We start from the raw sequence: 12,377 nt of genomic DNA, 5'->3' as shown, positions 1-12,377 counted from the left end.
GCTAAGGTGCTTTGAGGACATTTGGCTAGAGGGAGCAGAAATTTAAGACTTTCTTGGATTACAGCTACTTTTTGCCCAGAGAGGAAGAGGATCATCTGCTGTAAATTTACAGTGGCAGCCTTCAGAGGAGAAACCTGTTGTCACTTCTGGACACTGCAGTCAGAGGCTCTGTGCTCGCCCCTTCACAAAAAGACCATAGACTGCATGACATAAACAATGAACATTAATTTCTCACAGTTCCAGAGGCTGGGAAGTCCAAGATCAAGGTGCTGGCAGATTCAAGGCTCTGGTGAGGACCCACTTCCTTGTTCATACACAGTCGGCTTCTCACTGTGTCCTCACTTGGTGGAAGGGACAAGGGAGCTCTCCAGGGCCTCTTTTACAAGGACACTAATCCCATTCATGAAGGCTCCATCCTTTTGACCTAATCACTGCCCAAAGTTCCCATCTCCTAATACCACTGCACTGGGGATTAGGATTTAACATATGAATTTTGGAGGGACACAAAAATTCAGTCTCTAATAGCAACCATCTTGCAAAAACTTGTATTTGGCCTTTGTGGGCTTCCTGAGATTCACGCAGAGCGGATGCCTTGGGACAGCTGGGGTTATGTGAGGAAGCTCCCCTTTTGGCTCTCTGGCACTTTAGGAAGACTAAAATATGAAGCAAGTTAACAAGATAGCATCTGTTTCCCAAAGGAAAATGGGAACACAGTGACCCAGGCCTGCCCCATCTGATGAATGAGACCTAAGGCAGTTGCTATGGAGACACATGATTGGGGTCCATACAGGAGCTACAGTTGAGAGTTTCTGAAGGTGCAGGAACCCATGTGATATGAAGGGCACTCCATCTACCAATCTTAGCTCTGCCTGCAACATCCCGGCTGAGGCAGGTAGCCATCTCTAGGTATTTGGTGAATGCCACAGGATGTGTATTTGGAATATTCATGGAAATTGGAGTAGGACAGTCATCCCTGAGCAGGATGAGTGCGTGACCCATCATCCCAGCCACTGAGCAGTTTTTCTGGGTTCAGATCTCTCTACTGTCCCCTGAAAATCTATGTACAGATCAGGTTCCTCCTATATGAGTCAGGGGTCAAGCGCAAAACAGGTGGGACTCTCAAAAAAGGTTTAAGTGAAAGATATTTTTTGAAGGCCTTGTCGACAGAGGCATAGGCGGGATGAAGGGGACCACCAGGGATTGTGTGGAACCCAGAAGCTGTTACCTGCCTGAGGCCTGAGCAGGTGAGGGCAGGAGACGGGAGCCCAGGCCACCGAGGGTGGCCTCCTGCGCAGAGAGCAGGGCAGAAAGTGGGCTGGGGGGCAAACAAAGATGACTAGTACACCTTGATCTTCAGGGCATGGGCGCAGGCCCAGTGCCTTCCGGGGACTCTCACACACCTGGAGATGAAAGGGAAAGACAGATAAGATGGAACGAGGACTTAACACAGGAGGGAAAACAAGGCATTCGTGTATCCAGACCACGAGCTAAGCACATTCAGAGGCTGACTGTCTTCCGGGGGATACTGAATAGGGAATGTGAGCCCAAGTTACGTAGGGAGGTGTTCAACCTTCCCTGAGGAGAGGACCAAGGGGCCTCTTGTTGACAGTCTCCCTGCATGCTCCCTGAATGTCCAATTTGAGGAAAGAGTCAGCATTAGAAATGTGCCAACATTTTTAATTTTTTTTATTTTAACATTTTCCTCGACCTTATCAAAAACAACAGCTGTTTGGGGAGCAGGTGGGTGCCCATGACAAACATCTCTTTCGGTAGAGGAAGTGCTACTGAAAGCTAAAGAGGAAGTCCACACCCTGAATGTTATCATCACATGTTACTGCTGACATTTACTGAGAACATACGATGTGCCAGACACTGAGTGCTCTTCCTGCATAGACTCAGTCCAACCTCACACAGCAACCCTAGGAAACGGGCACCATTATGGACTGAATTGCGTCCCCCTGCCCCGATTTGTATGTTGAAGCCCTAACCCCACAGTGTGGCTGTATTTGGAGATGGGGACCCTAAGGAAAGAATTCAGGTTAAATGAGGCCATAGGGTAGGGCCCTGACCCCATAGGGTTAGTGTCTTTATAAGAAGAGACACCAGATAGCTTGCCCTTCCCCCGAGCACATGCAGTGAGGAAAGGCCACATGAGGACATACCAAGAAGGTGGCCGTCTACAAGCCAGGAAGAGAGCTCTCACCAGAAACCAAATTTACCGGCGCCTTGATCATGGACTTTCCAGACTCCAGATCTGTAAGCAAATAAATGTCTGTTGTTTAAGCTATCCAGTCTGTGGTATTTTGTTACATCAGCCCTAGCCAAGACAAGCACTATCAATATTTCCATCTTATAGATGAGGAAACTGCAGCATAGGGAAGGTGAGTGGTTTTCTCAGGTCACCCCGTTTGCCTGTGACCTTGATCTTGTCACCTCGCAGGGTCCTGCATTTCTTATAGGAAGGGGGTAGGAGGAAATAAGTCAGGGGCCATAAACTCAGTTGTCGACAGAGGTCATGCAGGTAACAGAAACAAGTGAAGCTGGCTGAGCGGGGACCCTGGCACAAAGGAGACCACTGCCCTCTCTAAAGAGGAAGGAAGCCCTAGTCTGCTTCCACCAATGGTTGGCCAAGTGGTTACAGTTTTTCAAGACAAACTTAGAAGTCTGGATCTTTTGGGGAAATGTTCTGGTTTTTCAAATATTGGCAACAAATTACATCATAAAAGAGTGTGCAGGCCAATGAAAACATGTCTGCAGGCCATGTCTGGTGTACAATGTCCCCTCTGGACTCGGTGATTTTTTTACCCTCCCTTCTCTTCCTTCCTCTCCACTTGGCCATGATTCTCTGCCTTCTGAGATATTCCTGTGGTGTCTCTGAGTCCCTTGTCTTCAGGAAAATGATCACCATCATGATCCAGAAGTGTTTCCAAGCAAAGTCCATGCAAAGAACGATGTGCAGACTTGGCTGAGCCATGTAACCCTGCGCCCATTTCCTCTTCTGAAAACCGGTCCAATGACACCCACCTGGCAGGAGTTCTGGAAGGATTAAATAAGACGGTGCAGGAGGAAGCAACTGGCAGCTGATGAGTTAGCTGCGTGTGGAGCCCCTGCTGGGTTCAGAGGCACGGTGCTCAGCCTTCCCATACATCATCAGGCGTCTCAGAGTTAGGTGTGTGAGCTGCTTACCCACAGGGTACTGTTGGCTGTAACATGCTTGAAAGAGAAACGATCCGCCAAGTTCTACAACTCAGCAGAGGGTGATCTGGAGAGCCCAGGGGCCTGGCTGGGAGGTGGAGAAATTGTCAGGAATGAGAGAGCAGTGATTTCACCCCCGGAAGACAGGAACCAAGCAGCCTCCTCTGCCCGGGAGGGCTTGGGAGAATTAGTAACAGTGTTTGCAATAATGCACTGAAAGTTCTACTTGTGCTTAATAGCTGCCTGTAAAAATTCCAGTGGGTCCATTTTGAGTTGGGGCTAATGAGGGTTAAAAACTCTCCAGGCTGCTCAAAATAGTCTCAGAAAGGCTCCCCTAGGAAGGGAGTATTTTACTGAGCTGCTGATTAAGGAACAGTTTATCTACTTTGTATCATCTTTCAGCAAAGCCTTTGTCAGTGTGTGTTTTTGTCTGCTGGTGGGGGGTTTTTTGTTTGTTTGTTTGTTTTATTTTTTGGGTTTTTTTTTTAACAAGTGAGAGCCATTATGTGTGTTCCAAGGCCATGACTCAAGTTAGCTGTTTGCCAGCTGGGAGGGAGACAAGAGTTGGTTTTCTGGGGCCAGCTCACCCTTTGCAGAGCCGGAGGGGAGTCACCAAGGAGGAGAAATGCAAAAGAAGGAGGCAAAACTCACTTTCTGCCAGGTTTTGCTGGGGACAGCTTGGGACTGGGGGTGGGGGAATGCTCTAGCGAGGACTTCGACCTGGAAAAGAATGAGTGGGTTAAAGGCAGGTGAGGTGGAGGAAAGAAGGCCAGAACGGAGCTGGGCAACGGAGGCTTGTGGAGGAGACGCTCCCAGAGAGGCATGCAGGGAGACCTCCCCCAGAAATGGAAGAACCTGCAAGTGGTCGTAAAGGGAGGACCTCACAGAGCAGGAAGGAGGACCTAGGTGAAGCTGCATTGGGGGCTGCACTGAAACTCTGGATTAAAGCTAAATCCACTGTGGGCAGATCAAGGAAAGGCTTAAAGTTCCTCACCTTGGGAAGAACTTTCAGCCACAAAAGCCAGGAGATCGAAAAATACATTTTCAGAAGAGATGATGGGGAGGCCTTTGCAGTAGAGAAGAGAGCTCACTGGATTTGGGGCTCATCCCTGCCACGAACTGGCTGAGTAATCCTGGGCACCCCCCCTCCCCTCTCTGACGCTTGGTCTATAAAAAGAAGGGATTGGATTAGATCCCTAGTTCTAAACCTCAGCTACACATTAGAAGTACCCAGGGAACTACTAAAAATTCTGATACCTGGCGACAGCCCAGACCAACTAAATCAGAATCTTTCAAAGAGCAGGTCCAGGCATCAGTATCCCATAAACTAGAATACCGTACGGACCCAAGTTTGAGATCCACAGGGCTACGTGGTCTCTAAAGCTCTCAATCAGCCCTGCTGCTGTATATTAAGTCTTTAAGGAAAGGAGAGAGGGGATGATTGGCAGGCAGTCCTCAGTGGAAGCAAGGCATGGACCAGATGGCCTCTTGAGAGTTCCACTGCCCATAACATTCAATGATTTGAGGCTCCAAGTGGACAGGCTCTTGCTGCCAAGTTCCAGCCAGCTGTTTCTCCTCATCAATTCATTCCACAAATACTTATTGAGCACCTACTGTATGCCTAGCACCATTCTAGGGGCTGGAACGAGACAGACCCTCTTCTGTGTTCAACTCTTGGGACAGACCTGAAATCACAAAGCTAAAGAGGAGGGTGTAGGATGGTGCAGAGAGAGGGAAGGGAATTTTGGGAATGTGTTGATTCACACAGAGTTCCCAAACTTACACATTATTTCATCAAACTCCTAAGGTTATCAGGGGTCTGTCCCTGTTGTATTAATCCCATCTTCCTTTACTCCCTACGTCCTCCTTCAACTGTGGGATCATCATATCTGCAGTTAGCAAGCAATCTTAGGGCCAGAAAAATTCTTTTCCATGAGCCCAAATCCATACTCCCAAGTACACACCATGTCTTCCCAACTCAGCTCAAGCCCCTCACAGCCGAGGACCGGGGCTTGAGTCTTTGGGGAGCACTTGGTGTAGTTTGGAGTGTGTGGGCTACAGACAGGCAGTCTGGGTTCAGGTCTTGCCTCTGCCCTCCCACCAGAGGTTATCACTACATGACTTTGGGCACGTACTTAGCATCCCAACCACCCACCTCAGATCTGCATCTGCAGAACGGGTGTTATCATAGCACCGCCTTTCGCATTGTTACGAGGAACAAATGAATTCATGAAGGGAAAGCAGCGTTTGGCCCATGCGCACACTCACTAGGTGGTGACTGTTATTATCCTACAGCAGGAGATGTTAAATGTGCTTGTTCCGATCAGACTGATGGAGCGACCAGCAAGGTTGTAGGTTGTAGGCGGTGGCATCTGCTGTCTTTCTCCCTTCCCATGTCTGACACATTGGTTGGGGAATGCTACATCCTGTTGCAGGTAGAGCCTGAGATCTCAGCAGCTTAATTCCGTGGGAGTTCATTCTTCTCTCATAAAGTCTAATGGTTGTGGGGGAGGGGGTGCTCTGCTCCGTGTAGTCATTAAGGATGTCAGAGGCTCCATCATCCTCAAGCTGTGGCCCCCAAGGCAGCCCAGGGCTTTGACAACCACATGGCACACAAGCTGAGAGAGAGAGAGAAAGACTGTCTTGGGACCTTCTGTGGGCCACGTGGGAATGGCGTCACTTCCACGGGCATTCCACTGGCCAGAACCCCGTCACACGCCACAGGGAGCCTGGGAAAGGTGCTGTGAAGAAGGGCCGGAGGGAGCCAATAGGATTGTCTCCCATCTCAAGCCCTAGAACTGGTTATCCCGTCTGGGGCGGCACTGGGACCACTGCACATGTGCGGGGCTCGTCGTCTGTCTCTTTTCTCTCTGACCTTCTCCAGTTACTTTCCTCCAATTCCTGTTCTCTCTCCAATGGCGCCTACCCTCTGTTGGGGTTCTGTGGTTGCAGAAAGGTTGATTGTTTGGCCACTGAGGGCTTCAGTGGAGACATGCTCTAGGGACAATGATAAAAGGATGTTGGGAGGGGGATAGGGCGAGAAATGCCGGCACAGGAGCCTTACAGGAAGGACAGCCGTGGCCACCTCCACCCACCTGTGAAATCAGAGAGTTTGATCCCACGGGGATCAAAGGCGCTGGGCTCCCAGGGGCCTGGAAGGGGCTCTTAGCCCCTGACACTGTCCCCTGACCAGCAGCTGCCATATCACCTGGGAACTTGGTAGAAATGCAAATTCTCAGCCCCACCTCAGACCTGATGAGTCAGAAAGATTAGTAACCTGCCAAAGTCACACAGCTAGTAAGAGGCAGGACAGAAGCAATTGAACAAGCCCTTGGGTGATTCTGGGGCACACAAGTCTGAGAATCCCTGCTGTAGTGGTGGCGCCCCAGGTGGAGGGCGCCAGGACAGTGCTTCACTCTGCCGCCCAGTGGCCGCAGCGTGAACAACAACCCAGCTTCCAGCGCAGGACAAACTTGGGACTGAGGAGGCAGCACCGCTAATACACAGATTAGGAAGCAAGTTCTGGAAAGCACTGGGGAATCCACAGGCCCCGCAGGGGATTCACCCAAGGCTGCCTCGCAGACACTTTTTAAGACTTAGAGTCCAGCCCAGAGACAAACCCAAAGTCTGTTTCTAGAAGGGCAAACCCCCCTGGGGCTTTCATGGGGACCAGGCACAGCTGTCTGGAAGAGGCCTTTATGTTCAGACTGATGACCCCATTAGAGGTCAGGATCCAAAAGTTGCTGTCAAGTTCAGGGGGTGCCAGGAGAAGCAGAGCCCCTTCTTCCCTGGGAGAGCACGCAACTTCAGCCGGATCCTGTGAATTAGGCCCCCAAGATCCCAGGGCTCACCTGGTTTGGCCCTCCCTGGGTCTCTGCCAGGAGCCTGGGGGGAAGAGAACAAGAGATGATCCCTCAGGCCACAGCCCCCTCCAGCCTCTGTGACCAGCACTGCAGACATGGGGTTCGCCACCTGAGCTCAACCAGGAGGAAATGTCCAGAGACAAAGGCCTCTTGCTGTTTCCCTTGCCCCCTGACCTCAGACTCAGCAGGGCAGGAGGCTTAGTGCTTGGGGGACTGGCTCTGACTTTGCATTTTTATGGAAGGAGCTGGCAGCTGTGGGGTTCTGGGGGGAGGTGCCCAGCTTGCTGAGTAGGCTGTTCATTTGGTCCTGACACATCTGGCTTGTCCTGACTGTGCTCTGGAGACTCTGAGGGAGGGGGAAGGGCACGAGAACCAGTGTCTGTAGGGCATCCTGTGCTGTGTAGGGAACCCGTGATCTCCGTCTCATTTAACCCACTCACACCGAATTCCCAGCAAGACTCAGCTCAGAGAGGTTAGTAACCTGCCCAAAGTCACACAGCTAGTAAGCCCCCAGCTAGTAAGCTAGTAAGGTTGAACACCAAAGCCTTTGTATTCTCTGTCCATCTCTCCCTGCTGCCCACTTCCCCACCGCAGAACCATTCTGGGCTAGCTATCATGCCAGGCAGTTCTCACACCCAGAAACCTGTGGGATCCAACAGCAAGAGAGTATCCTTGCTTAGCTGCCCTGCCCTCGGCTCCCAGGGCCCTCTTTGGTGGCTCAACAGCAGCTCTGACAAGGGAAGATGCTCCAGCCAACTCAGAAACCAGGAACGCTGGCCTGTGTTCCCAGGTCAGAGGGAAAGCCTTCTCGCCAGGGCAAAGCTGCATGCAGAGGGTGCCCGTCTCCACCCTCAGGGCTCCAAGCGGGGGGTGCAGAGCAGAGCCCAAGTTGGGGAGGGCGGAGAAGGAGGAAAAGCAACAGCTCAGCTCTTCCAGAGGAGGGACAGATGGGGCCCCTGGTGCAGCACGGAGCAGCCTGGGCACCATGAGCCCCAGGTGCAGGTGCCCAGCCAAGCCGAGCTGAGCCTGGGATGGTGATGTGATGCCCAGATGCCCCACTGTTCTCCTGGGTCCATCAGGTGGGCCACAGCCACCTCATGCTACAGGTCACTTGAAACCAAGGTAGCTTTTTAAGATACATTTTCTCCTGCAGACTCCAAACTACATAACCATCACTAAAATAAACACATGAAAAAACACAGGAAAAGCATGAATGGATTTATACTTTAAGCTTTATTCAACATATGGATGTCATCAAAGAGCCTACCATCAAAGAGGCTAACATATATGAACTTCCTGCTCCCTCAGGGTGTCTGACTCAGGAGCAGGTGGGTGTGGCTTGTTGGACTTTTTGCCAAAAGATCCCCAGGATCCCCAAGGGAATCACCAGTGTGACTTACAATCACTGACGTAATTCGCAGCCCAGAGTGTCCACTGCCATATGCCTGACTTCGAGGCCCAGAGGATGGAGTGGGCGTAGAAAGGGGACTGCCTTGAGGGCGCCAGCAGTGGCTGCCCCAGACAGGTCGGGTGTGGGAGACCTTTCTAGAGAGTCTGCACGGACCAATGCGGGGGAGCAATCCAGGCAGCTATCCCGTGGGTGTTGGAAGGCAGAAGTGCCAGCAGCAGATTCGTTCCAGGGCTAAGAAAGCCAGCCCCTGATGCCCCTCAAGGCTGATAATCAGCGCTGACTTCTCCTTAGAGACATGCATCCCTCTGGGTCACCGGGGTGGGCTGGTGCCTGCCTGAGGCTGGGGCAGCTGCCAGCATCTCCCAGCTTGAGTTTTCTGACCCTTCTTTTCCCAAGGAGGCAGCATGGAGCAAGGGAAAGGCCTGCCTTGCAAAGCTTTCCTAGTCCCAGCTCCATTCTTTTCTAGCCCTGCAAACTTTTGGCAAGGCTGAGTCTGAGTTTACTCTTCTGCAAAATGGTTGTAATCAGTGAGCCTCCAGAGTTTTTTATAGGAGGCACTTAGGGGCCCTAAGGAAGGAGGTGCTGGGAAATTGTCCACAAGCACATATACAACATTTTGCTTAGCTTACAGGCTTGTTGGGGGTGGGTTGGGGAACGGGGAGCCAGGGCGATGCTGAAGCCTCTGCCAGCCATCTTTTAGTGCTGCCATGGTTACAGGAATCAAAACCTGCCTCCCACACGTGGTGATTGTGATGGTCAAACGAGATCATGCAGTGAAGCCCTCTGGGAATTGTAATGCTCTCAACAGATGGAGCATGTTAGTGTCTCCTCCTAAAGAAGGACCTTAGCCCTTCAGCCAGGAGCCTGACCAGCACCGCTCGCTAATGGGTCAGTGATGTTCCTGTGGACCCTTCTGCAGCGAGGCCTCCAGTGAGCACTTTTCCCGGCCGTGGACGATGCCCCAAGTGGTTATCTGCCTCCTTCTTACACCAGGGACTTGGTTGGATCCTCCCAACCCCCCCAAAGCATTGTTTTCTGGAGGAATCTCCCTACTCATCGGCAGCCCAAGTAGTCCTCCAAACAGGTGGTAAGAACCTTCAGAGGCAAAGGTGGCCAATAGCTTCTGGAACCGGTGGGATGCTTGTGAAAAATTCCACAGCCGCACCCTCAGTCTAAGGAATTAATTTCTGGGAGTGGGCTGGAACAATCTGTGAGGTTTTTTTGTTTGGTTTGGTTTGGTTTTTCATCACAAGGATCCCTGGTTATTGTTGTACAAACTGAATTTGAGTTTTGGAAAGGGTTTTGCATGGGATCTGGTGCCCTGCCCAGACAGAGTTCCTGCAAACCGTTCAAATTCAGGAGAATCTTTCCCAATTTTAAAGTACTCGCTTAGTCCCTGGGAGGTGATGAAGTGACAGGAACACACCACATATACCAGCCACGTATTCCTTTTGGAAAAGTCAGTTGAAATAGTGCAGAAGGAAACTCGAGAATAAAAACAGAACTGGGGAGATCAGGTTTTAAATGCATCAGGAACTTTTGCTAAGGGCAGAAGCTCCTGTCTGGAAAAGACAGAAAACGAGGGGAGGTCTCACAGGGGGCTAGCGGATGCTCCTGGCAGGCTCAACTCGAACAGCAGCTCTACCCCGAAGCCTTCCCTCCCCAACTCCCTGCCCACCGCACCGGCACCTCCACCCACAGAGTTCATCCTTGCTAATGTGCTTCGGCACGCGGCACAGATCCCCTCCTTAGCGCTTTCTCACCATTAAAATTCTCCATATGTCTGTCCTCACCAGACTATGAGAACTGGCATCAGGTCTTGCTTGGCTCTGCAGCCCATCCACTGGCCCAAAGCACTGCTTAATGTTTGTTGAACGAATAAACAAACAAATCCCATAATTAACCTGTGAGACAGAAACCCAGAGAAGATCTTGAATTTTAAGAGAGAATTTAAAGAAGAAGAAAACAATGGAAGTCCTAATCGTACAATTCATTATCCTTATAAGTACCAGAGGGAAAACATAAACAGGCAGAGGAAGGGTTAGGCAAACCCATACTTGAGAGTTCTAGAAGTGAATATGTAATTCAGGGAAGTGGTTGTCTTGTGTGGGTCTGACCCAGTGTGGCCATCCTGGATCACTGGGTGACTCCTAGACATTAAAAATCAAGACCACAAGCATCGCTTTCCCTCCTCTACTCTCTCGGAAAGAGGCCGTAGCATCAAGCCTAGGATGTTGCCCTGTTGAGAGTGGTGGATTTTGCGCCCAGTTTCTGGGGCAGAGCCTCTTCTCTCCTTTGCTACCTTTTCTCCAAACCAGGTAAGGGTGTTTCTTTTCTTTTTTAAAATTTATTTATATTTGGCTGCACCAGGTCTTCGTTACGGCATTCGGGATCTTTAGTTGCGGCATGCAGACTTCTTGGTTGCGGCATGCATGCGGATCTAGTTCCCCGACCAGGGATTGAACCCCGGCCCCCTGCATTGGAAGCGCGGAGTCTTACCCACTTGACCACCAGGGAAGTCCCGGTAAGGGGGTTTCTTGCCTTCCTCGCTTAGTGGCTACGGGAACAGGGTGTGTGTTAGTGCTGTCTTCACCAGGGAGAAAGCAGCTTTCCTGGAAGCTGGTTTTTCCAACCCTCCTTCCCTTGAAGCAGAGTCCTTCGCTCCCATCTCAAATCCACCCTGTTCTCTGAATTGGTCCAAAAGCAAGGGGAGGGGAGGAAGATAAACGTCTGATTGGGAAGAGCGCCAGCCGACACTCTCCAGGGACCAGCCTGGCCCTCCCCGTGTCTCCCGTGGGTGCTCGGCTTGTTTCTGCACAGAAGCAGGTGCCTGGTGGTGGCGTGTGTCCCGGGCAGGCTGGAGACGGGCCCCCTGCGCCATCTGCGTGCCTTCCCTCCGCAGCCACAGATGCACCCGCCCGGCTCGGAACTGTCCAGGTGGCTAAGAAACCCAGTCTCTACCTTGTTCCTTTTCACTGGGGGAAAGACAAAGCCTCCCATCCGGATCATGAAAGAAACAGCCGGGGCCTGTTTCCAGTGAGGCTGGAGGAAGCATTTCTGGGGCAACCAGGGGTCGCATGCGTGGGGAGGGAGGGCTGAGCCCGGGGAAACCCCCCTGAAGAGGCGGCCTGCGCTCAGCCCACCCAGGGACGCGAGGCCAGAGGCAGCTACTGTAGGGTGGGAGTTCTCAAAGAGTGGTCCCCAGTCCTGGAACCAGCGTCTACATAACCTGGAACTTCTTAGGAACACCAGTTCTTGGGCCCCACCACAGACGGGCAGAGTCACAACCTCTGCAGTGGGGTGCGGCACGCTGTGATTTAACAAGCCTTCCAGGGGATTCTGAGGCAGGGCCTCTGGGTAAGGTCTGCCAGGATAGGGAGCCCTGAGCCCTGGTGAGGGAGGCAGGGCTCAGGGGCCGGGGGTCCCCCCAGGGGGCCTCCAGTCAGAGCAGCCTCATCCATCTGCCCTAGTGTGTTGTACAAAGAGTATCCTTGGGGCTTCCCTGGTGGCGCAGTGGTTAAGAATCCGCCTGCCAACGCAGGGGACACAGGTTCGAGCCCTGGTCTGGGAAGATCCCACATGCCGCGGAGCAACTAAGCCTATGCACAACTACTGAGCCTGCGCTCTAGAGCCCGCGAGCCACAACTACTGTAGCCCGCGCACCTAGAGCCCGTGCTCTGCAACAAGAGAAGCCACCACAATGAGAAGCCCATGCACCCCAACGAAGAGTAGCCCCCACTCTCTGCAACTAGAGAAAGCCCGTGTGCAGCAATGAAGACACAGCGCAGCCAAAAATAAATAAATAAATTCATTAATTAAAAAAAAAAAAAAAAGAGTATCCTTTTCTAGGTGTGCTGGCAGGTGAAAAGCGTTTGAGAGCCAGCTGAGAAGCACATGACAGGGAGAAA

This window comes from Balaenoptera physalus (assembly GCF_965194825.1).
Source record: "Balaenoptera physalus genome assembly, chromosome: 1".
NCBI classification, from domain to species: domain Eukaryota; kingdom Metazoa; phylum Chordata; class Mammalia; order Artiodactyla; family Balaenopteridae; genus Balaenoptera; species Balaenoptera physalus.
The sequence above is the reverse complement of the archived record's forward strand: the minus strand, read 5'-3'. Positions refer to the sequence as shown.